Source organism: Notamacropus eugenii, chromosome 2 (genome assembly GCF_028372415.1).
Source record: "Notamacropus eugenii isolate mMacEug1 chromosome 2, mMacEug1.pri_v2, whole genome shotgun sequence".
NCBI lineage: Eukaryota > Metazoa > Chordata > Mammalia > Diprotodontia > Macropodidae > Notamacropus > Notamacropus eugenii.
This window is the reverse complement of record NC_092873.1, coordinates 16566610-16593180: the sequence shown is the minus strand read 5'-3', so window position 1 is coordinate 16593180 and position 26571 is coordinate 16566610. Positions and strand designations below refer to the sequence as shown.

General features: G+C 36.9%; 1 protein-coding gene and 1 pseudogene across 2 annotated transcripts in view; both read right to left on the bottom strand.

The window, feature by feature from the left end:
* LOC140524456 (reticulon-3) overlaps positions 1–26571 on the bottom strand; it is a 50319-nt gene that overhangs the window by 17608 nt on the left and 6140 nt on the right. The window lies entirely within an intron of this gene.
* On the bottom strand, positions 8557–21963 carry LOC140524452 (reticulon-3 pseudogene; annotated as a pseudogene).

The following is a 26571-nucleotide window of genomic DNA, read 5'->3' as shown; positions in this document are numbered from 1 at the left end:
TTTCTTACAAAGCAGGAAAATATTCCATCACATTCATATATTTACCAATGGATAAGCACTCCCTCAGTTTCCCACTCTTGAACAGCACAAAAAGCAATTTCTGGAACTATGCCTCATAAGTCATTAAACTGTGCATACTTCTGACCCAGTAACAGGCTACTACGAGGCCTATATGTAGTCCAAAGAGTTCAAAGAAAGAGGGAAAAGGACTTATTTGTACCATAGTATTTATGGCAGCTATTTCTGCAGAAGTTGGTAGAAATCAAGGGAGTGCCATCAATTGGGTAATCGGGCAAAACAAATTATGGTTTATAAATTTAATCAAATATTATGCGTTAAGATGAAATGAACAATTTCAGAGAAACTTGATAAAACTCGTATGAACTGATGAAGAGTGAAGTGAGCAGAAGCAGGTCAATCAATCAACATTTATTAAGTGCCTGCTGTATGTGTTAAGTCCCCTCTGGGAGATCACAACCTAAGCAAGGAAACAACAAGTGAACAAATATGTTCAATCAGCTATGTAGAGGATAAAAAGGAGAATAATTAGAAAAGGAAAGGCACTAGAATTCAGAGGAGTTGAGAAAGGCTTCTTGTAGAAGATGAAATTTTAGTTGGGACTTTATAAATAAAGACAAGCCAGTAGGCAGAGACAAGGAGGCATTTCAGGCACAGGGGATGGCAAGAGAAAATTCTTTAGCTGGGGAGATGGCACTTCTAGTTCATGGAACAACAAGGAAGCCAACGTCACCAGACCAAAAAAGTATTTGTCCAGGAACGTGAGAAAACTGCAAAGGTAGGAGGGGAACAGGTTATGAGGGCCTTTGAACACCAGGTGAGCAGCTTACATAGTAATATAAAGAAAAATGCGAGAACTGAGGACCAAAGGTGAAGCATGCTATCCACATCCCAACAGAAAAGTGAAAGGGACTACATTTTAATATATGATCAATGCAGGAATGTGCTTTGCTTGACTGTTGGGGGTGTAAGCTCTGCCCGAGACTGTCCACATACAACTGAGCTTACACCCCCAACACTTGACTATGCATATCTGTTACAAGGGCTTTTTCTTTTTCTTGTTTTTGTTCAATGAGAGTAGGAAAATAAATGCTTGTTCAATGAAAATTTTTAAACAGAAATTTTTTTTTCAAGAGAGAACATACAATGAAGATGTCATGCAAAAATAATCAAGATGACCTTGAGTAATGAACTGAAAATGACTCAGTTTATTAGTCTTGGTAACTGGAAAGATGGTGCCACCCTCAACAGAATTAGGGGAAAAAAAGGATGAGTTTCAGGGGAAAGATAATGCGTTCTCTTTTGGGCAGGTTGAGTTTGAGGTGCCTACAGGGCATTCAATGGGATGCAGGTGATGTTGAACTGCAGTTCAGAAGGGAAGGCTAGAACAAAATACACAGATTTATAAGTCATCTGCATTAGGTGATACCCAACTTCACGGTAACTTTTCCTGGAACTAGTTACTTAGTGCCACTGATTCCATCCTGTAAAATTTCTCCAATATTTTATAGCTCTAGCTAGTATAGACCTCTACTCTCTCACGTACCTGTACTATTATAATATTCCTCTAACAAGTCTCCCTATTTTCATTCTTTTCATCAAATCTATCCACTATAACTTTTAATAAAAATACTCTTTATTATAAATTTTGCTAACATTCAGAAACATGGTAATTTCTGTATACAATTTAAAAAAGAGTTGTATATGAAACCATGAATTTCCATTATGGAAGACTTGGTTTTCAAAATACATAATAAATTTAACATAGTAGCTGCAAAATTGTCTTTGTCTATTTCTGCTCTTTTATGTATTTCCAAAATGTTTCACTGACATACAGCTTCCTGGCATCACTATCATCACTTCCCACTCCCGCAGTCCCTCCTGGTAAAATCAAGCAGAACTAATTTGGCTGGAAACCTATCTCATCTCAACTCCTCCAGCACAAACCTCTCTCCTGAGAAGTAGAAAGGGGGATTCACATAGCATTGATCAAATTTGTGTTTCTTTACAAGTCCACAGTCACATTAACTTTTATACATGGATTAAGGTCTCACTTGTCTATTAAGTGAGCTTCAGTGGTTCCCTATTCCATGGCAAGGATTTTTAATGTGGGGTCCATGGATAAGTGAACTTGGATGGGAAAAAAATATTACATCTTTATTTCCACTAATGTCTAACTAAAACTTAGTATTTCCATCAATTATGTAGGCAACAAACCACATCACCAAGAGAAATCAAATATCTTCATGAGTTACAGATATTTACAGTGGCTGCATATGCACATCTCAGACTAGTGTTTATATTCTTCAACAATTTGAAATCATTGTTATTATAGCTTGTAACTTGTCTGAATTTTAGATGTATCATTGTTATTTAATGCATTAATAAAGCAGATTACTATATCAGAGTTGTTAAAATATTTCTGATAACTAATATAACTGGCTTCCTTCACAATCCCATGTATTTTATCCTACTCATTTAAAATCATCAATAAGGCTTTCCCAGACTACCAAACAAAAAAGGTTAGAACCCTTCATCTACTGAATTAAGTCAAAGACCTCTGCTGTCTGGAGCCACCCTTTGTCCCTTCCAGTCTTATCTTACACTACACTTCCACTCTCCAAAAACTCTATGCTCCTGACCAGCTGGGCTTACCACTGCTTCTCAAACAGGTCTAGCAATTTCCCCTGAAGCACTTTTGTTTAAGCTCTGAGAGGCGATCCAATTTTATTTTAAACTATCTTCTCCCACAATGCCCTGCTTACAACAGGAGAGCAATTAATATTTGTTTACTGAAAGAATGCTAGTTCTTCAAGTTGTGGTATATGAATGTAATAGAATACCATAGTTCCACAAGAAATGATGAGCACACACATTTCAGAAAAAAAGACCAAACTGATGCTGAGTGAAGTCAGCAGAACCAGGAGGACACTGCACATAGTAACATCAACATTGTGCAACGACCAACCTTTATAGACTTGGCTCTTCCGGATCTAAGGCAATTCCAAAAGACTCATGATGGAACATGCTAGATCTAAGCATACTATTTTCTCTCTTTTTTTTATTTCTCGTGGCTTTTCCTTTTGGTTCTAATTCTTCTTTACAACATGACTAATGTGGAAATATGTTTAATACGATTGCACATGTATAGGCTATCTCAGATTGCATGCCATCTTGGGGAGGTATAGTGGAAGGAGAGAAAATTGAGAACTCAAAATCTTGTAGAAGTGAATGTGGAAAACCAAAATCAAATAAAATTTTAAAAAAGAAAAAACAAAGACATGGGGCATTTTGTATAAATGTTGAGCTATAAAATGATGAATTAGAAACAAAACAGGAATTATGATACAATGATACAGTCTGTACAGTTTTTGTGGCCCCTATAGAAATACAAATGGTTACTGTTTTTAAATATTCATAATTCGTTATTCTTTGTTACCGCAGCTCACTGCACACGTATGGAACATCTGAGCAGAAGACATATTTAGAATTCTATGACCTTTATTCTTCCACTGCATTTCAATTAAAAATATGGTTTCTCTTGGGTGTTAAAAAAAATTGGAGTGCTAGTTTTTGGTTCTCCCTGAAATATTCCGGTGTAGGGCTTGGCAATGCATGGTACAAGACTGGTTTTCACTCAGTGGTAGGCACAATGCCAATCCGATTAATAAGAACTCTAAAGATTATTTCTGCTATGTTTATTATATGAGTTTATGATATATTTCAATACTTAAATGCTTACATTTTATTCATAACAGGGAATAGAATTTTTCCATCCCCAGTCACGACACACCCTGAACAGGGCTAGAAGAACGATGATGAGACAGTAACAGCTAGTGCCAAGAACCAGGACTGTTTAGGCCCCCTGAGGGACCACTGGTTATCACCTCATATTCTGAGTGGGAAGTTGAAAGGCAAAAAAGATGTGTTTCAAGGAAGAACGTGTGTGAAACTCAAAACAACCAAATACAAGCAGAAATCTAGAAAATTTAGTAAAGATAAACAAAGGCAAGAAACATTAAACTGGTAAAACTTTTACTTCAATCTAAATCAAGCTTCCAAAATGTTCTTAAAATCTTACAACAGTCTCATTCTAAATGGAGAGCATACATAAACGTTAAAACTGTACTGTAGATATGAGAAACCCGCAGACGAAACCTGGGTAATTTCTTCTGAAAGGCCACCGATCCCTAGCCTAGAGTCTAGTCTGCTGGTTATCAGGAAAAAGAAAAACCAAGGCAATCCAAGAAATCCCGATTCAGCAGCTTTCTATGCTACAGGCACTCTCTTCTTTATCCTTACCACATGAGTGAACACATGTAAAGTACTTTGCAAACCTCAAGGACCTAACTAGCATGATAGTTATGATGATCCACCTCCCCCCTTTCACTCCCCATGGGCACTTTATTATCTCTTTCAAGCTGTCCCTGGATATCCTTTGGCTTACTTTAAAGTTTAGATGCCCTTTCATTTGCTTTGGTGTCCTTGTCTTATCCAGTCTTTTAACAGTAGAACTCAACTTGAGGATGGAGCCTACGATTGTCACCTTCCCTGTTAAACAGGGCCAGTCTCCAGGGGTGTCCTTGTATTCTCAGCACCAAGCATAGTGCTATGTGTATAGTAACTGATTAGTAAAGGCCTTTTCATTACTTCAGACATACAGGTGGGTGAGCAAACAAAAATTACACTTTGAGAAGCCTCCAAGATGTTAAAGAGATTTAACATCTCTTAAATGTTCTAATTACCAGTTAATAAAATTTCTGACAAAAGATTAAATCTACTTTTTATTTCTATAACACTACTTATCCAGGCTTCCTGCAATACCCCATTTACACTAAAAGGGGGCAGCAACTGAAAAGTTGTTGTGTTTGTCCTTTGTTCTCGGAGAGGACATGATGATGACATCAAGATGATGACATGACTTGCAGTTGACTTTGATCTGAGTGAGGGAGGGCTGTGCAAGGTCACCAACCTCACTTTCTTCTCCTGAGCCACCTGGGTCCAGTGGTCTGATATTCATCAGGACTGGAGATGGCCCAGGATGCAATGGGAGACCCTGCAAGATAACGTCCTATAGCATTCTCACTTTGAGTGAGATACACCCATTCAATGAACAGGCTTCTATAAGTAGTTGCTTAAGGAACAGCCCTTTTAAACAAACAAAAAAATCAAACCAGGAGGAGACCTTCAGAATTCCTGGGTAAAAGAGAGACAACTACTATTTAGTATTTAATTGAAAAGTTAGGCCAAGGACAATGACATTCAGAGCAATGCTTATTAATAAACATCAATGCTTATTAACTTCCATAAATTAGCCCGTCACCTTTTAGCTGCTGCCCCTAGGAGAGACTCCTTGATAAACTGCCTGTTTCAGTCACTTTCATCAGCAATCCAGCTTTTCAAAGTCTGTATGAGGGCTAGAGTAATTCAAATGTTTATTAAAAAAAAGAGTAGGACTGAGTAGACTATCAGTTTTAGTAGCATGCTATAATTTTTCTTCAAAAACAAACCAACAAAACCAAACTGCTCACTATCACCCACTAGTTCTTTCCTTCCTTACAACACAGAGATACTTGTTTAGGGGCCATCATTATATTCTAATATGACTGGCATTCTTGAAGGAAATCTGTGCCGGCATAAAATGAAGATGGACAAGACAGTTAGTTAAATCATTTTATGACCCATTTAAAGAAAAAAGCAGGAGACTTTTACCCAAATTCTTGTCTTGCCAGCTTTTACAAAGTTTAGCCTAACCATTTCCAAGCTGTAAGTATAAAGAATTACTTTAATCAGATGATATTTTCAATTTTATTTCAACTTTTGTGGGTGGCAAAATGGATTTAACAATCTGCTTTGCTATAGATTTGTTCAGCCAAATAAATCAACCTCAAAATGGCACAGAAGCAGCATTGACAAAGAGGACAACGCTGTTACTGTGAAATATGGACACGCATGCTCTCTTTCTATGGACAAGTCTGGCAACAGCCCAAAAATTTGTGGGAACCTTTTCAAGCCAGCATTTCCTTCAGACTCAGAAAAAAAAATAGTTTTTCCTCCATTAGAACAACCCTGCCTCCTCCTCTGCACTCAAACTCAGATTTATAATACACAGAAAACAAAGTATCATTGACTACCTCACACACAACAGAACTGAGGGGTAAATACAGAAATGAATGAGAAATTGCAGACTTGCCTAGCTAAAGGATCAAACAGAAGCATAATACAAACTTTAAAATACAATCCAGAATGGCAATTTAACAGACACAAACATACCCCCTTCCTGCTGTCCAGTTACCCCTATACCTATACCCGTATTAGGTTCTTCTCCAAGGAAGTAAACATATGAGATTAAATTTAGATGGAAGAAGACATTAGGTCTAAAACCTAAGATTTACATAAGAAACAAATGCCTTGGCTTTTTAACTATAGAAAACTCCTCAAATGTACAGGCCGTAAGCTTTCTGCACCCCAGTCAGAGTGAGATAAGGGATAAGGTTATGTGAAAAGCAGAAGGTAGCACCTGAACGGGTTTGTGAAGGAAGCCAAGGAAGTGAAAGGGAGGGCATTCCTGCTATGGGGCCCACTTGTACAAAGACATGGAAACAGGAAATGGAATGTCCTTTACAGAGAAGATATAAAAGGCCAGTTTGACTGAAATGGTCAATGAGTAAAGACAAAAATAAACACCAAAGTTCTTCCAGTGATGCTCCATGGCCACAAAGCATGGACTATCATAATCTCCAAAGAATCAAACTATGGGTTGCCTGAAAGGCAATAGGGGTAGATATGAGTATAGTATATTATCAATGACAATTTAAGTAAAAGAAGTAATTTAGAAGATAGCCTATAAATGTAAAACAAAAAACAAAAGAGTCCATACTTTAACAAAAGCAAGCAAGGGATGACAAGGGAAAAGCCGTGCCACCCCACAACTCCTCATGGCTGCATACACACATTGGATGCCACTGTAGAGAATTCACAGGAGGCCACAGTCCAAAACTACATCTGATGACAAGCCACACCACTGGAGTAAATGCACAAAGAAACAAGTTCATAGCCACAGAACCCAACAAAGTAGTAAAGTATTAAAATGTTTACATTTTAAATATATTTTAATTGTTTTGTAACCTTACACTATTGTGACAGAGCTTTCTTTCTAGTTAAAATGGGGGAAAAGAGAATCTGAGTAGGGGCAAACTAAGTGGAAATCCTCAGAGATTTGAGGTGGTAGTTATCAAGAAGATTGGAAAGATTAGCCTGAGAAGATTTCCTAAGTTTCAAACAGTGTTTTAGAGTAAGGGTGAAACATGGTTTATGGAAGACATGGTACTTCCCCTTCCAAATGAAGCCTCGTTTCCAGTAAAGGATTAACTGAACAAAAAGCAAGTATACTAAAGTTGACAGCAGAGAGGTTGTAAGCAAACTGAGATGTTTTTAGGAGAGGAAAGGTTTGTCAGGAGATAGGCAGAGCCTGAAGTCCAACCACTAAGATCTTGCATTTTATACAAAGCTAAGCTACTCTTAAATGTAGGAGCAGATGTGATCAAAATGTTTCCATAGCCTCAAAGGAGGAAGTGCCAGCAGTCATTTGTAAAGAACTGGACATTCTCTTTTCAGTCATTTCCCCCATAACTATTTGTTTACTGTGAGAAAAGTGGATGAAATTCAAGAGTAAGTCTTATCACACCTTAGCAATTTTCTCTGAAAAAATGACAATGTCATTGACATTTTAAAAACAATTCTTAGCAACCCTAAAGATAATACATGACGATTTATAAAGAACTCCATGTTGCGTCACTCTCTCCTTCCTCAATGATTAGTAATGGGTCCAGTTTTCCTCGCCAGCCTAACTTTTGCTATTTTTCATGCCATCATCCTTGGTGATTTCACACTCAAATTAATGACAATTGTCACACCACATCAATGGACTTTTCCATCTCAGTCACCTATGATGGAAAGCTAGGATGAGATCACATTTTAGATCTCACCATCACCTGAAAGTGTTTGACTTCCAAGATGCAGAACTTTGAAGTTCTTTCTGATCCCCTCTCTGGATCTTCCAATTCTCCTCCCACTGCCTCATTCCCTCTGAATCTGCTTTTAAAACCCCATTAACTCGAGTTCTTTGAACTCATATCTCCGTCCAGTATCTGAGTATAAAGCTTTACTTCTTTACCCTTTTGTTTTGAACCTACAATTAAACCATTTCAACAAGGCCCTGTCCTTCATGCTTGAATTTCGCTCCTTTCTTCTTTCTATCCTGGGTCCTCATCGCTTTTTCTCTCTAACCTCTCTCTAGCAGCTCCCATAGGTCTATTAAGATGACACACCAACAGCCCTCACAGCCCTCATGAGCTCTAGGTCCACAATGCCACATGCACCTCAAACTAAACATGTTCAATCCAGAACATAACGTCTCTACTTTTAACTTCCCTATTTATGTCAAGGTTCCACCATTTTGCCAGTCATCCAGAGTCATTCTCTATTTCTCCTCTTGCCCCCACCTCACGCATCTCCAACCAGTTCTATTTACTTACATGTGTGCTGTTTTCCTAGGTTCCCAAATGTAAGCTGCTAGAATGCAGGAATTGTTTTTGTCTTTGTATCATCAGCACCTAGTGTACAGAGCCTGGCAAAAACACTTGATTGATTACTGCTATTCCTGCCCTACTACATCAGTCACAGGCCACTTCACACATCATAATAGGGACTTAAATGTTTGTTGACTTCACTACTCCTACTCCAACCCTCAACTTCAACACCAAACTAGGAAGTCACAAAGCTGTGCTTGCCTCACCTGGGCCCTCACCTGTGGAGAACAGAGCAATTCTGACTATATCACACTCCTCACCAGCAGCTCTTTCAATGTCTCTTCAAGTTCCTAACACACTCAGCAAATTACCTTGCTTCCTTTTTTGTTACTGAGGAAGTTAAGGCTATCCTTGGAGAACTTTATCTCTTTCCAAACCGATCTTGTTTTCTCCTGTATTTTATTCTCCATATGAAATATTCCCTTCCTCTTAACATTTCCTTTCTTTTCACTCATGTCACCACCCAAGTAGGCCATGAAAAAAGTATCCATTACAACAATTTAATTGTATTACTTGTGTTGCTGGTCCAAGCTAGAGCTTACTCCTAAGGGAATAAAAAGACTAAAATGTCATTTTTAGAATCTGAATGTTCAGGTTGGCATACAATATATGGCGCTTTTATATTAGAAGAAACTCACAAAATTATATAAGAACCTGCCGCTTATAGCTCTTTCTAAAGCAAATTACAATTCCACAACCACAAGCTATCTGAAGGCTCCTACATCTGGAGCTGGAAGAGACCTGAGAACACATCGAGTCCAACCAAAGTCCGTCAAGGCTCAGTGATTGGGCCAAGCTCAGAAAAGAAGCATCAGTGAGAATCACCATAGTCTGTTACAGGGTTTTACCTAAACAACCTGTGATCATTTTAACCAAGAACGCAGTGGGAAGCATAACAGTAAAGTTGTTTTGTCTAAGAGGAAGCCAAGTGAGAGCTAGAATTAGAAATCAGAGTTCTAGATCATGATTTTACTATTACATCATTAAAGAAGGAGCTAGTACAGTACTGAAGATAAGAACCTGATATAATTTGGTTTAACCACTGGAAAACAGCAATAGCATCTTTGTTTTAGTTTGTGAGACAGCAGGCAGGAATTACTCATTTCAATGCTCATCGTTTGCCAACTAGGTTATTACTAGATATGAAAGTAGCTTAAAATGTCTTTTTATCTAAAAATTGTTTATTCTGAACTTTTAACATCAAATGAATTGGGAATTGCTATGTACATAGAATGAAAAAGAGATCAAACTATGGATCTTTATTATGTATAACTTGCTTCTATTTGAAAAAAAATAAACCTACCTATATATCACAAAAAAAAAAAAAAATTCAACATGTAGCTTTCAAAGTTGTCTTGTCTAACATTCTTTCTGGTCTTTCTTCTATGCATTTAAAAAAATGCTTCAATGACCTTACTTTATTTTCTCCCATGCTAAAGGGAAAGCAAAAGGCCATCCAAGCTCAAAGCCCTGAAGTCACCTTTGACTCTCTTTGATCTCCAAAGTCTATTCAACCTTAAGTCCTGTTCCAGTACAGTTCACTTTGTACTGCCTTTTACATTGCTTTCTCTCCATTCCCATTTCCTGTCTCATCAAGGTCTTCATCTCCTCAAGCCTAAATTACTGCAAAAGCCTTCCAAAGTTGGCCTTCTCGCCTCTGGTCTGTTTCTTTCTAATCCATCCTGCACATTGTAATCGTATCAATCTTCCTGGAACACAATTCTGACATCAAGGCCCTGCTCAAAAATCTTGACTAACCCCCCACTACCTAAAGAATAAGGTTCAAACTCCTGAGTTTGTCAAAGATTTGCAACCTATCTATCTTGAGCTATTTGCCAGGACTTTCCTTCAAGAATTCTATGAACCAGCAAAATAATATATGCATAAGCTTTCTTGTTTCTAACAAAAGGAAGCAATGAGGGCTGGCCACCTGTGTTGGCCTGGTCAAATCTCTGCAGTGGGCCTCAGTTTCCTCATGAATTACATAAGTGGGCTGAAAATTTAATTTATAATTACAATAACCAAATTTGGCTCTAGAGAGGTCTTTTCCTCTTTGCAGAGGTAGGGGGACAATGGGCATGGATCACTGTAGTGACTATTTTTGCTGAATTGTTTTCTTCTCCTCTTTTCCTTCTTATTCTTTATCACAAGGAAGGCTTCCTGAGGAATGGAAAGATATGTTCTGAAATGACAATGATGGAAAAAAAATATCAGTAACTTTTTAAATGTGGGGGTTAGGAGACATGTCTAAGTTCTTTTCTAACTCTATACCCTAAGATACTGTTAGCACCTTCTGACTGAAAATATTCTCTTTTCTCCCAATTCTACCTATCCATTTCTTATGCTTTACAGTCTAACTCAAATACCACTGTTTCCAAGAAGCCTCCTGTGATACCCACAATAAGAAGTAACTCCCACAACACTTCCCTGGTATCCCTGACCTTACATTTGCTTTCTACCTTGAATTATAGTTCTTTGTGTACAGAGGTAAGGTAGTGTGGCATACCACCCATCCCCCACTTCCTTCCCCTTCACTACAAAATTTCTTGGAAAAAAAAAAAAACGGTCAAAGCTGATGCCTCAACATCCATACCAGTCACAATCAATTTGTCAAAAAAAGGATTGATGTGCTGATTAATCGAACACTGTGCTAAGCACTGGGGATACAATAAGCAAAGAGAAATAACCCCTGACCTCGGAGCAGGAATTCTCTCTCTGTGTTATCCACGAGAGGGCTCCCACAAAGTTACCTACTTTCAGGATGTGACATTCCTCTGTGGTATAAGCCCAGATTAATTAAAAGCTCCATTTAGATTCTTTCCCAACAGGACCTCCTTCACTTTTGCTCCTCAATTCATTTCACAACTCTCATGTGAAATCCCCACATTAAGAACTGTCAACAAAATAGTGATTGTCCAGGAGTCACATAAAGGGATAAAGGCTTAATGATTTTAATGTTCTGGAGCTCTGAGGTCAATCGCTTATTTATAGCCAAGAATAGAAAGATTACATATAAATCTCTTGGAGTGTCAATTTTTGTGACAAGAAAGCTCATTTTCAGGAGTCTGCTTGTGGAAATAGCAAAAGCAGAGAGAAACCAAGTCAAGCCACTACAACAAGGCTTGACCTACCCTCTTCTATCACTTTTTTTTTTTTTAAAAAAGGACAATTTTATCAGCATGGTTTATAGATTAGGAAAAATTATAATTTGATCACTAATCAGGATAGGAAAATTCATTACATGTTGTATTTCTAATGTAAAGGGTTACCTGAGAAGTGAGTGAGAAGTCTTGTTAGGAAATGCTCATTAACCTGTTCAGTCTTGCTAAAGCTGGACATCATTTCTACTTCAGTAGCTTCTTGGGGAATTCCAGAGTCAAGGCCAGAGACAGTCTTGACATCTTGATCTCTCAGGATATCATGAGATCTCTCCGGGCAAGATGATTCTGGAGCAAATGTTGAGGTGACCAGATCTGCTGAGGTTTGTACGAAATTTTCTTCAATGGAAGCTTTCACACCCTCTTCTGAAGGCTTTATCTTCTTATCATGTCTCTCACATAATTCTTTAAGGGCCTTAATTGTAAGCTGCTCCTGCTCTAAGTCAAGAGATGCTACTGGAGTGCTCTGATTGAGAAAATCATTCTGGAGTTGACTGCCATCCGTACTCTGGTTTGGTATGATGTATTTGTTGTTAGCATATCCCAGAGGAAAGATTGTTTTCAAATTTGTGTCCTTTTCTAGTGCTGCTTCAAAGGCATTTACATCAGCTAACACTTTGTTTGTTCGGGTTTCTAAAACTGTTGTTGTAAGGTCTTCTGGGGAGTCATCACTTTTATTCTCCCTCATGGAGTCTCCTTTTAACGCTCTTGAAGTGTCTCCTGGAGAAAGCTTGAGATGCTCAGTTTTAACAGGTTTTAGAGGAAGGATTTCATCCAAATTACCCGACAGTTTCATGTATTTTGTTGTGGAATTAGTGGTGATTATCTCTGGACATGAAATCTCCCTAACTGGACTTTCTCCATGAACATCTGGCTGAACTTGTAAGGTTTCAAAGTCATCAACAGACTCTCCGAAGACCTCATGTGTCACACTGCCAACACCCTGACTGTATTTTTCTTTGATTTCCCTTCCATCTGCTTCTATTATAGTGCTCTGAACAGAAACAGGTTTCTCTGCCTGAATTGTGACACCACCAGTAGCTTGGCAAAAAGGCTCCTCAGAGTCTCGTTTATCAATTTCAAATGACATATCTGTAGTAATATCTTCAATGACAGTATCATCAGATTCACCAGAACTATCAGCTTCCATCATTTCTACTGGCACAGAACTCTGCCCCCGTAGTTCAACCTTCAGAGGGTCATCAGGTGAAACTGCCTTTTCAGTAATCCCCTCAAGGCCTGATGATGCACACTTTCTACCCTTAGACTCGGGTAATCTGGTAAGTGTGCCACTTCCTTTCAGCACACTCTCTGCCACACCTTCAACACTGCCTTTCCTTGTAGAGTCAACACCGTCAGGTGTTCCCTCTTTTTCAGAAAGGGAAGTTCCTGATTCAGCGCTAGCACCATTCTCATGAATGGAATGTATGGGGATTTTCTGAATGTTTTGATGAGCACATATTTTAGGCTGCGACACTGGAATGTCTGAAACATATTCATTTCCATCTAACCGTGACACTTGAGCAATGTTTTCAGAAGACTTTTCTGGCTGTTTTACTTGGGAAATTAAATCCCAAGTCAGTACTTCATTGGTGAAGTTATGCATATCACTTACACACCTAGATACCTCTTCTAGGGCAGCAGAAGTTCGTGAAAACTGTCTGGTGAGCAGGGCAGAGGCTGGGAAATGCCTTTCCTCTTGGTTTCTCAGTGAGAATATTCTGCTATCATCCCGTGAATTATCTGTAGTTATTTCTGGGTCAGTATGCATCGCCCAGCTACCAAGTTCACTAATGCTTTCGCTGTAGGAGTCTTTAAACTCTTGGTCAAATGTTGCTTTGTCAATAATGACTTCAAATGGGGATTCAGGAGAATCTTTTTCAACACTAGAAATTTCAGATGGTGACAAAGAATGGTTACTGCAGCCTTCTGCCTCAGATTGTTCAATATTTAGTTTCTGATCTTTTGGCAAAGTAAACTTGACATCAGCATCTGAAGCAACTTCACTATCCCTAGCAGGTACCTCACTTTGGTTCTTTAACCCCTGGTCTTTACTTAGATGATGCTTAGTTGGACCACTCTTCTTTATAATGGTAGGATGTTCAGGAAAACTGGATGGAATGGATAGACTATCACTGTGTACTTCTGCTTCTGTGTTAAGGAACCCAACAGTTGGAACTTCAATCGAAGAATCTCCATTGGATCCATGAAGCCTCTCCATCTTTTTATTAGCAGTATCAGCAGAACTGTCTTCTTCTTCTTTTGACAAAACAGGCAGGATGTCTAATATCTGGCCCCTTTCTTCATGCAGTATCATGTCAGTGTTACGATTTTCAGAAGATAAAAGAAAAGAAGTCATGATTTCTGATGTGCCCTTATCAGAGCAGGAGAGCAATCCCTCCAAAGCCAGGATTTGGAAAAGAAAACTGTTCACAGAGTACAATATTCATGAGCTAGGCAGGCAAAGCAGCATGCTTTCCATTCTAAATTTACATATGTATGTGCACATATGTGTATAAATGTGGGCGACAAAACAACGACCACCCTTCTCCTACAAAGCATGCATGATCAGGAAGCCACTTCATGCTAAGAATTCAACAGGCAAAGCACTGTACGCAGAAGCACAGGGAGGGTTTTGGAAGGCAGGTACTTTCTTTGCAGAAACATTAACAGGGACAGCACAAACTATAACACCACTCTGCAGTTTTAATTACATGGTAACACAAAGTGTTGAGGACTTTTGTTCTTTCTCAGTTGGGAGTAGATGGGAGAGGAAAAATTTAAGATATGTAAACTGAACAATTTAAAACACAGTCTAATTTCATTATAAATTTGCTGTTCTTTGCTGCATAATTCCAATGACCAACTTTAAGCATTTCCTTACTTTTACCATAGAGGTGACAGATATGAAAAGGCAACGTTGCCCAGGTTCTCAGACACAGCATGTTGATGCATTAAGTAATTCTGATGAATTGCTTTTTCTCTTTAAAAAATCTGTTATAAAAGATGGGTAGAATTTGGAAATGAAGAGGATATAAAAAGAAAAGGTATCACTAAAAATGATATGACATTTTAAAAAATAAAATCCACTGTTCTAATCTGACCAAGTCTTGACAAGAATGGTTAGCCCTGCCAAGACTAGTCTTCCCTCTGAACTACAGAGGGGCACAGAGCTAGTCCTCTCTTATGTGTTAATAGCCAAGAAGGTTCTGTCCTAGGATGCCCTTATACACCTTATACACAGATAATTGCTTATAGGTTGCAATTTGAAGGGTCTTGAAAAAAAACCTCCAGTTCATATATTTCAACTATTTGGATTTCTTTCGATAGAAGCAAAACCAATTGTCGAAGTCATCTTTTAATATGCAAATATAGCCTAATTAGTCATTAACACCTCTAAGAGTATCTCAAATCTACTTTCTATCTTTCCCTTAGGATGTAAATTCCCAAAAGTCACAGCCAACTTTGCTTCGTCTTTGCACCACCAAGTGCTAACTTATTAGCACCGTGCAAGGTACCTCATAATAAATGTTTATTGATATTTTATCATTTTATTTTCCAATTTCAGAACCAGTAGAGGCCCTAGAACAAAGAGATTTGGTCTGGAGAGGAACAGAAGGAAAATTCCAGTTCTAAAATCAGGGAGCACAAATAACACATCAGGTGAGCTAGCAGAGGCATTCAAAGTAGGAAATTGCTAAATAAAGTTCATTTCCTTCACAACTTGCCTAGGGCTGGCATGGTAAATTCCACAACAATTAGCTTCCGAAAGCATCTTTCATCAGATATCAACAATTTCATTTTCATTCTCTTTTGTACGTGAAAATAATAATAAATCACCTATAAACCTACTAAATAGCAACAAGTGAGAATCCTAAATAGTGACTTCGTCTCAACCTACAGACTTAATTTCCACACTTAGAAATAAAGAAAAACTGTCCAAATTCCATCAAAAAGCCATGAAATTCCTCTGTTATAAGATATTCCTATGAACCTTGTTGTAATGGGATCTACTAGTAGACTACAGTGATCATAATCTGAGGTCAGAGAAAAAATACATTGTTACAATTTAGTGGTACAAAATCTGTGCAATAAGGATAAAAATTGTTTAGCCCAATTATAGTCTATATACTCAGTACTAATGAATTAAAAAAAAACCCAAAAGCCAGAGTACACCTCTGCCAGAATGCAGTATAAGCATTTTAAGCATGAGATGAACTAAACTTACACAGATAAGTTCCAATATTATACCACAATAAGGTTTACAAACAGTTTTCATTATTACAAGCTATGGCAATAATAATTTTAGTAAACTGGGCTTTAAAAAATGGCTATATAGTTTTAGGCTGGAAGAGAACTGCTTGGTAATTCCTCTCTTAAAGGAAGGGGAATTCTGAGTACCATCTTTCCACTCAGTCTGCATATCTATTAGGTTATGAATTTCTGGATAACAAGAATCTTATTTAAGTTTGTTTCCCCTGACCCCTAAATCTTAAATAGGAAATCTTTACAGTGAGGTAAGCAATAAATATTTTTTACTCATATTGGCAATGACTAAAATTCCTCCAAAGTCTGAAGCATATCATTTCATAAAGAAATGGATATAAAAATCAAGTTGGTAACAATGTTTAGGGAAATTTTTAAAATCTAATTTGTGTTTTCAGAGTAAGAACTAAACTAAGTTCTGACTTTAACGTGTAATTAACACAAACCTTTACCTCAAATTCACTGAAATGACCAATCACAAGGGAAATGGTGCTAAAGAGAAAAACCTATTAAATACATTGCAAGTCAATCTGGCATGCAGTGCATACTAAACACATGCTTAATTGATGAATGTATTTAACATTCACTGACTATCAATGCCACAAAATACCTGACAAAGCAATACCTGACTTGAAATAATCTTTAACTAAGTGTTCTGCTTTAAATATTAAATACAATTGTTTTATTTTATTTTTTTTTTTGCAAAAGCTAACCCCTATCCTACTGATAAAAAATTGTTTTTATTAGCCTTCATACTTTTTTCAATTAACTTAGCCTCCCTTTTCTTCAACAGATACACAATCTCTAAGGCACAAAGAGAGTAATTCCAGTGAGACTTAAGTAAGTGGTCCTTCATCAGTTGCTGTGGGCAAAAATATTTTTGTGTAATTGTCTGTTAGTTGATCTAGAGTGATCCTCAGATGACAAGTCAGTCTGGCTCTAGTTTGGCTAAGACCTGCCTACCCTTATACTATGAGAATAGTTTTCAGAATCTAGAGTCCTGTCCTTGGTACCAATAAGATATTGGAAGACTTTGGTTTAGTTTGGTTAATGTATTTATGAAGGGAAAAAAAAGTATTTCCTTTTGGGGTTTTTTTTTTCTTTTCATTTTTATCCTCCTATTTGAAATTTCAGCACAGGATTGTGCCAGCAGTTATGAAGAGTAAATTATTTGGCAATGTTAAAAGTACTAACAGACTTGACTAATTAAAAAGATGCAAAGCAATGCTGAAATTAATTTTTTTTTGTGATTTTGTGAAAGTAGTACAAATTAGCAGAGAATTTAAATAAACCTTTCAACTTTCCGACAGACCAGTAAGCACAATTCCTATAAGCAAAGAACATCTCATTTAGTGATGACAGCACTGTTGCCCAAGACTAGATGGTAATATTATGAGAATCACTAAAAGTTAAGTTTACTATAGCTTCCAAATTATTATGCACTATGAAGAAGCACTAATATTAAGGTTACTTGATGCAAACAACTCTGGCTAATATCTAATCTCAGAGAAACAGCTACCTCACTCAGGAACCAGGCAGGAAACAAACTGTCAAATATTGTTAAAATTAACTCTAAAAACATTCTGGTTTTTTTTTCTTTTACTATAGTCCATTTGGCTGGAATTTTTTTTTCAAGAGGCATGAATGCTAATAAAAATTCCTACCCACTTAGACATGGCAAACAAGAGCTTTAGACTGAGAATACAGTGAATATGATTATGTTTCAAATTCTGTCAGCTGAGCAAAAAAACCTTCAATAATTTTAAATAACAACATTTAAGGTAAAACTAAAAGAGTTCAATTAGTAGCTATACTTTAAGCTTCTGGTCTGCAAGAAGACTATCACCACTAAATGACAAATACTGCCTTGGTTTCCATTGTTGATTAGTAAATATGTAATGTAAAAAAATTGGAAATCAAACTCAGAAGTTTTTTTCCCTAAAATTTCAAAATATGAAAAGATAGCAAACATTTAAGATAACTTATTTTTCAACTCTCCTTTCTATTCCTACAAACCTCTCCTCACCTCAAAATGTAGAACTCTAATCTATTTATTTGGGGGGGAGGGGAAGTGACTTGTGAAAAATCCTTATGAAAAGATCTTAAGTTAGGCCATTTGTAAAGAAGGCCAAGTATAAAAAATACACTTCACCTTTTTCTACTGAAAATGACACAACTTCTGTACATAGAATATTTACCGTCTCTACAATATAGCACTGTAAACCTGGGAACAAGTTACAATCTAGCTAAGTATAGGTTATAATGAATTAGTTAACCTATCACAAATGAATGGAATGGGCAATATAGAGTACTGTTTCAGTAGAACTTGATCAACTACTTTGTCATTGCCATACACAGACATACAAAAATGTGCACACATATACAAGTTTAGCTTGAAAAAATATTCAGGCATAGGTTTCCCTACACATGAATTTTTTATTATTATTAACAAAAAACAAGAGGGAAAGATAGCTTCAAAGTTTAAAAACGTGCAAAACAGTATCAGCAGCTTTCAGCCATAGCATCAAAATAGGAAGCTAGCTAGCAGACACTTCGCAGCTAAGCTAGACCCAAACAAACAAACAAAAAGGTTCTTTGTACAAAGAAAAATGTTTGGCTTTTTAACATTTTTTAAATTTAAAAAGGCTGTAACTGGCTCATTTTTTCCTCCTCAAATGCTCGTCCCATAGTTATCAGTATCGTTACTTCCTATTCCAGATGCCTATACAGTATTGCACTGCCCAAACTGAACACAAGCATCTAAGGAAGCAAATATGTTTCCCATACTTCATGGCAGGATTTTAAAAATGTGTCTGCCCCCAGCCCCAATCATTTTCTGCAATGCTGTCTAAAGATAAAAGTCTTGTGGTATTTTCTCCTGCATCTCTTTCTAGTGAAAAATGTTCACTGTGGTTTGAAGAAGATAATCAGGTATTGGTTGGTGTTTATGCTTGACGCAGTACATCTTTAAAATATTTCTCTAACAGTCAATTTAGTGACGACATAGTTAAACTAGCTACTTCTTCAACTGCTCCCAGGCTAACATGTTAACAGCAGAAGTGTCACTCACTTTTAAAAAAGAACTATCAGTAAACAAGAAAAAGGAGAGGAAAAAGCAGTGTGACTGTGAGCAGCAAGCTGGTGACTAACTGGGTCTCAGCTGCTCCCTGCCTAAATGGGGATACCTTACCTGCCCTTGCAGAGCTGGACCTCAATATGGGCTGTAGTCACTTGATTAATAACAACCACTTTTGGCATAGTAAAATATCAATTTGTATTTCACTAACTTGGAATTCACCAGGACTGAACTGAAGCTTATCCTTCTATAATTAAAAAGCATTTGTTTAGTAAGATTTATAAGGGACTAATTTAACTTTCTTAAGAAACAAACTGTTTAAGAAGAAACTATTTATAGAAATATATTTCTCTATATACAAAGTATTTCCAAAGTCTTAATGCAGTTTTAAGCTTTGATAGTTTACATAGCTGTATAGTTGACACTCTGCCTCAAGGACTAAAACAACCTACTTTGTTACTAAACAGACCTGAACTTTTCTTTGAAAATCTTGTAATTTAGATTCCAAATTCAGCTAGTCCTCCCTCAGTCTAAACTAGTGACATTTAATGTCTTCCTGTTATCTCTTTATATTCAAGTTGAAGGCTTCTGTCCTATGCGAAAGGTAATACTGAACACCTCCATCCATCCATCCATCCATCCATCCATCCACCCACCCATCCACCCACTTACCTATCCATCTATCTATCTTCGTATCAGTCTATCCATCTATCTATCTATCTATCTATCTATCTATCTATCTATCTGAAGTCACTGAAGGGTTTGTGTCCTACTAATCTGGAACTCTTTGGGGGGCTAGCTTTAAGCTTGTTACTGCTCCAGGAAAAAGATTTTAAGAAGTTTTATTCAATCTATTTAAGAAAATAAACACAGAAGTACTCTCTAAAGAATTCATATGCTCTTTAGAATCTGCTCATTAGCTTTCATGTACTGTAGCATCCTAGAATTTATAGCCGTTGATATAAAGTTACTCTCTATACAACTCTTTATGTAATGGTTTGCCTCTACCCAAAGCAGTTAAAATTCTCCTTATTCCTTAAATACAATTTATTCAAACCAAACAGAATGTTCCTGGTTTTTTTCCCCTTCTGTTATTTCACTGAAGGAAAGTGGAATCTGCCAATTCGTTTGTTATGGGGTATTCCTAAATCAGGCTCTAATGAGTAGAACCCCAGAGGTGAGGCAAATCCCTAATGTCTACCATTGGCCATGAGTAAGATTTGCAGGTCAGTCAGTTTAATTTCTTCAACAAATACAGCTGGGTAGCACTATTTGGGAAAACTTTTCCATCTAGATATTTTTTCTCTAAGAAAAAAAAAAGTGCTATCAAAAGGGGCTGGGGTTTGGAATGCCTTATGACATCTGACACTTTAGTTCTTTCAAGATAACAGTCCTGTTCATTTTTCCTGTAACACTATCCTGAACCTACCTTTCCTTTCCAAAAATGGCTTTGCTACCAAAAAAATAAAGGAGGGGAAAGAGTTGTTCTTCAGGTTTCAAATTATTCTAGAATTCTAATCAACTTTTTGAAACTGAAACCGCCCATAAATGAATTTTAGATTAGAAAAATCCTTTTCCTTTTCCAGTCTATTACAATACATTACTGTTGTTCAAATGTGTGTCTAGAATGATTAAATTCTATGCAATTTGTTTTTGGAAATATTCACTGAGTATGTAGTCAGTTTAAGATAAAAAGTATTCCTTTCCCGCATGAAAATGGCCATTAATAACGGATTTCCTAAAATAAAAACTGAACACAGAATACAGAAGGTTTTGGAGTTTTTTTTCCCCCATGTTCTTTCCTTTAGAGAATTTAACAATCTGGTCTAATACCAGAACTTAAATACGGTGAAGTCCTTTTATAATGTGTAGCACATATGTAATCTAAGACTGACTTACGTACAGCTGAGTTTCAGGGTATGTGATTTCACCCACGGTATACATAATTCTGTCTACCATAGTTTTTATAATAAAGATTAAATAGGTGAAAATTTTATGTTCATTCACTCATCTGAAGTTCTATGCTCATTCAGTTCTGTCCCATTTAAGGAGAGACTCCCTAAAGAATTAGTGTAACTTTCAACATAGGTAATTCCAACTATGACCCAGTAGCCACAAAGAAAGCTCTTTAAGTGGCCTTAGGCTATTTCAGCGAGAATTTAATTACACTTTTTTAGAAATGAGGGTTTTCCCCTGGCCTACATTTGGGGCCTGCAGCAATAGCACCAAGGAAGCAGTGTTTATTTAACAGGACAAATGAGCAAAGGCTACTGTTTCTGCCTCCACATTTTTCCCATCCTTCAACTCCCCAAACGTGAAATTAACCACACTCCCAATTTCCTTCCCAGTTAGATGCCAGATTTAAAAAGAAAAGTCACAACAATCTCTAGGTTAAGTACTGATTGCCAGAAAGCCAAGTGACTTACTCCAGGGCCAATCAGGAGAGATATCCAAGCTAAGACATTTCACAGCTGGCTGACAGGTGCTTTCTGTATAGGCAGTGGAGGCAAGATTACAAACTTTCTTCCAAACACCAAGTGTCCCAAGAGTTATATACTGCTAGTCAATATCCTGAATTATGTAGACATCACATTCTAGAGTTGATTCCCAGCTCCTGCTCCTCCAAAAGACACTTCTATAACTGTCCTAAATTTTAGTGGGCAAAGTCAATTTTGCTTCTTGGGGCTGACACTTAAAAAGTAAATCTTACTTGCCTAGTGAATGCTTCCAGAGAATCATGAGCAAACAGCTGCTGAATATACACACAATGAACTGATTTGCTACTAATTTGGGCTATAACGGATGGAGAGGGTGGGAGGGATGGACAATAAGAACCTTGTGCCTTATACTCCCAGTTACAGCCTCTTTCTGAACATTTTTCTTTCATTAATGCACAAGAAAATTACAGACTTGCCTTGTGAGGTCGAAAATAGAGATACAGGCTGAGAGGAAGAAACAAAGGAATCTGAAAGAAAATATATAGGATGAGAATTTGACAGCCTCACACAGGAATTTTTAAAACTTTTCTGCCAGTTAGATTTAGTAATGCCACCACCATTCTCTTTTAGAAGAAAAAACCAGCTTCACTGCTAGATTTCCACTCACCTGGCAGCAAAATTTGATTTCAACATTAAGGACCTCTGAAAATGGATCACATCAACTGTTTTGCTGAACACATTCTTACCACTAAAGAGTTGGCAAGAGGAGTGAGTACCTTTTCTGTAAGAATAACCTCAATCATAGCATTCGTAGATTTAGAACGGGAAGGAATGTAAGGCATCACCTAGTCTAATTCCCCTGACCAGGAAATGGAGGCTCAGAACTCAAAAAGGGACTGACAGCTAAGTAAGGAACAAAGTAAAGACTCAAATACCATCGTTATGTCAAATCCCATGCCTTTTCCCTATACCACATTTCACTGTTATTTGTGGGGGAAAAGAGAATAACTTAAATTTTTCCCAGAGTAAGCTTTCAAGTACCTAATAGGTGAGTAGCTAAGGGTGTAGAATGAAACAAAAATATTTTGGACATGGCCAATTCAGAAATTTATTTTGCCTGTCTATTTGCTACAAATGTCTTGTTTTCCTTGGAGGTGGGAGGGAAAGAAATATTTAACTCAAGAAAAATTAAATTTAAAACATTTATAAGTGCATCTTAAGAGTAATTTATTGATGTGAGCAATTTGCAAGTTATTGTGTACTTTCCTAGAGTTACCAAATACTGATCAAAAGGGACCCAAATGCAATCTCCACCTTTTAAAATGATAGCTCTCTAAATCTACTAATCTGTAGTTAGAGCATTTTTTTCACTGTTGAACATTCATCTTAACCATAGAGAATAAAAATACTTAAAATTTAAGTAACACTTTTCTAAAAGATATGCCTATAGGCAATAATTATAAAATGCCCAAGAATAAGTACACAACATCAATTCATAAACACCCAGACAGAATTCAGTAAATAAACTTTATATTACATACAAGTAAAATTGATCAAAATAAGCATGAATATAAAATCCTTCCCCCTTTTATGTGAAGTGGTACCACAACTTTGGAAAATCATGTATTATTATTATTAGTAGTAGGAGTTAATATTTATATAATCTTAAATTTTTTACATTTTCTCATTTAATCCTCACAATAATCCTGTACAGAAGCTGTTAGTATCCTCATGTTAGAGAGTAAGCTGACTTGCCCAGGTCACATAGCCAGTGTCTGAGGCAGGACATGAAGTCATGTCAAAAGCCCAGCACTCTCTCCACTGTGACCCTAAGGTGACTTGGTGTCTGCAAGTAGGAACTCTAAAGACACACCTGTTCTAATTCTAAAGAGAAAACCAACACTCTACTACCACAAATATCCCTTTTCCTTTATTCTTTAATAAGCTTATTTACCGACTTCTTTAATGTTTCCAGATGATCTCACTCCTATATGCATTTACCTTCACCTTGAAATCTCTGATAACTAATGTTTGAATTCTGGACAAACCAGAAAAAACCAAACTGCAAATTCAATGCCAAAATTAAAGTAGGCTGGTGTAAAGAAATGAGATCCTAGCTGTCTTTCACCAGCCGTTTTTCCTTTTTTCCCCTCACTTAACACTCCATTTTGGTGGAAAATTTTTAATATGGGACCATTAATGATGCACAACGTATCTATTGATAGAGCAAAGATAATCAGTCATAATTTGCGTTAAGATTGTATAGGCATCTATTAACAGATGCACAGTGTAAGAGATCTCACTGTCACCTTCAGACTTTATTCTATAAGGACAATCGGTTTATCAAGCTGGACTCAATAGTGGCTTTGAGACTCAAATTCTTGTCTAAATCCAGCATAAATTTCAAAGTCAAACTGTAATGTCTTGTCATAAAAAAAGTATTCAAGTGAATCAGTCAGACTTACGGCATCTGTGAAATAATAGAACAATGTGCTGCAATAAATAACCAGAATCCAAAGCATCCTCTAAAATTTTAGGCAGGTCAGTTGTCACTTTATCACTTTATCTGGAAGATCTATTTCCAATAAAAAGCACGTGACTGACTGTCTTACTCGTCCTTATCAGAGACCCAGCCCGGTGTCTTGAAGGTGGTAGATCCTCAAAGGATTGGTTCAAGTGAATTACCCAATTTAGATAATTTAGTCCATATTTAAAGGATTAAAGTTTAAATGAAAAGCTTAAAAATACACACTATGCTCTTCAACTTCGGTGGAATTAAAAAGGCTTGTAACCAAAAAGAAGTATTTGTGTTCCATTTCCATTACTACAGGAGGTAGATTACTCTGATCAACTCCTAATTGCAACCGTTTCTCAACATTTTTCCTTAATCTGGCTTTCTTTAAAGAATTCCTCTACACAAAGCTTCACACTCTGATACTGCTAAGAGTATAACTAATTACTAATGAATACAGAAATGAGAAGTGACAGCCTCTCTAATATTAAACTGCAAAACTGGTCATGCATAAATTCAAAACGGAATTATGAACCTATGACCTAAAGAGACACAAATCTGTTGTGTGGACAAATGCGAGCTATTTTCCACTTCATAACCACAATATTACTCTATGTTCAAAGATTTTCAATTAAAAAAACACCTCAACTTAGACACACAAAAAAGCATTTTCACATATAAAGTACAACACAACGAATACTGTAAATGAAACCCTAAATTTCCATCCTTTATCACTTGTCTTTTTTTAAAAGCATTAATTCAATTCATTACCTTCAAAACTGTCCTACTTTTCTGGACTTCTTTATGTAGACTTTTTAAAAGGTTCCAATGACCCTCCTTTCTTTCTTTTTTTGCGCCACTGTTACTATTACTAATACCTCTAATTCTTTTGAAAACAGAAGGGAAAAAAGCAAAAAAACAATCAAGCAAAACGAATCCATAAGTAGCCAAGTCCAAAAATGTTTGTTTCATTGAATTCTTCTGAAAAAGAATTGTACTTTTTTCAGGTTCCAGAACAGTTTTATTCTGTCATTTTTATTCTCTTTCAAGCCCACAATACTCATCTAATGATCGTGAATTCGCACCTGGGAGAACTAGCTTCATTACAAAATCAGAGCTGTCCAGTAGAAACATCAACACCAAAAGATTCCAAGTACAGTTTTGGAATTTCAGTAAAATACTTAACTCTGAGAAGCACACTCCCTGTCCCCTCACCCTCTAACCCCAGCTCTGTTGTGGCAGGGAAGACATTTGTCCTAGCTGGTGCAGTGGCTCTACAACTTGTTAGTCTTAAGGACACTCCTTTAGAATCTCAGAAACTGAGGATCCCAGGGACCTTTGTGAAATGTGGATTATATCGACTGATATTTACTGTATCAGAAATTAAAACACTTTAGTATTATTATGAATACTGATACGAACTCCACTTTGAAAACCTCTGAGCTAGCGTGACTGATCAGTAATAAGGTGGCTCCACAGGGCAGAACACACCCCAGGCTGCACTCCTCACTCCTTTTAGCGCCTGGCCTCATGGCCTCTTTCTTTAATGGTCTCCTCTGCTCAGCCCTCCCCATGGCTACACTACCAGGAGTTGGGAAGTATTTTGAGTTCTTTCATGCTGATGACAATGTAAAGAAAATATAAGAGGAAGAACAAGGCAAACCCTTCATGCAAAAGAATTAACATTAGAAAGTGTAATGAAGCAAATGGACTTCTGCAGAACACCCTCGTTACCCTGCAAGAATTTGGACTATTAAAATTTAAACAGGACAACATTTACGTCCTTCTATCTTCCCCAAACAGGTAAAGCAAGTTAAATACATCTTGGCTTTTTGTCAGATGTAGGAACTTTGCCCACTGGAGAAGACCAATCTTTCATTACAGTTAACAAACTTTCTGGGCCTTAGTTTCTTCATTTGTAAAATGAGGCTGTCCTAGAACTTTTAGGTCCCCCTCCAGCTTGGAACACATGAATGAAATTAAGTATATAATTTTTAAATTGTGTTAGAATCTTCAATTAATGTGAATGTTGATAACAAACAAAATATAGTAATATATGCGCGCAAAAAATGGGATGAGGAGGGAGTCAAACTTACTTCTAAATAAAACTGTATAGGATGTTACTTAGAATTTTACTTATGAGCATTTTGATGTGGAAGCAACCTTAGTGGCCAACTGGTGCAACTTGTTATCTTACAAATTAAATAAGGTCATCAGTGGAAAATAACCTACAACTCCAAAGTTATCTTATCTGTGGTTATCTTGAACTTGTACTCTCTCCCCACAAAAGCCATTAAATTATCCTCATAAGACTCCAAATTATTTTCTGATAAAAGGAAGTATTCAAATAACAAACTTAGTGAGCTTCCCTGACTTTCATTTGTTTGAATACCTCAATCCCACCTTTGTCAATTAATGATATTCTGAATTTCCAGGTATCAATCTCTCCAGTGAACTCACCCAGGTGACCCTAAACTGTTTTCAATCCCCTTCTGTTTCATACTCTCCCATC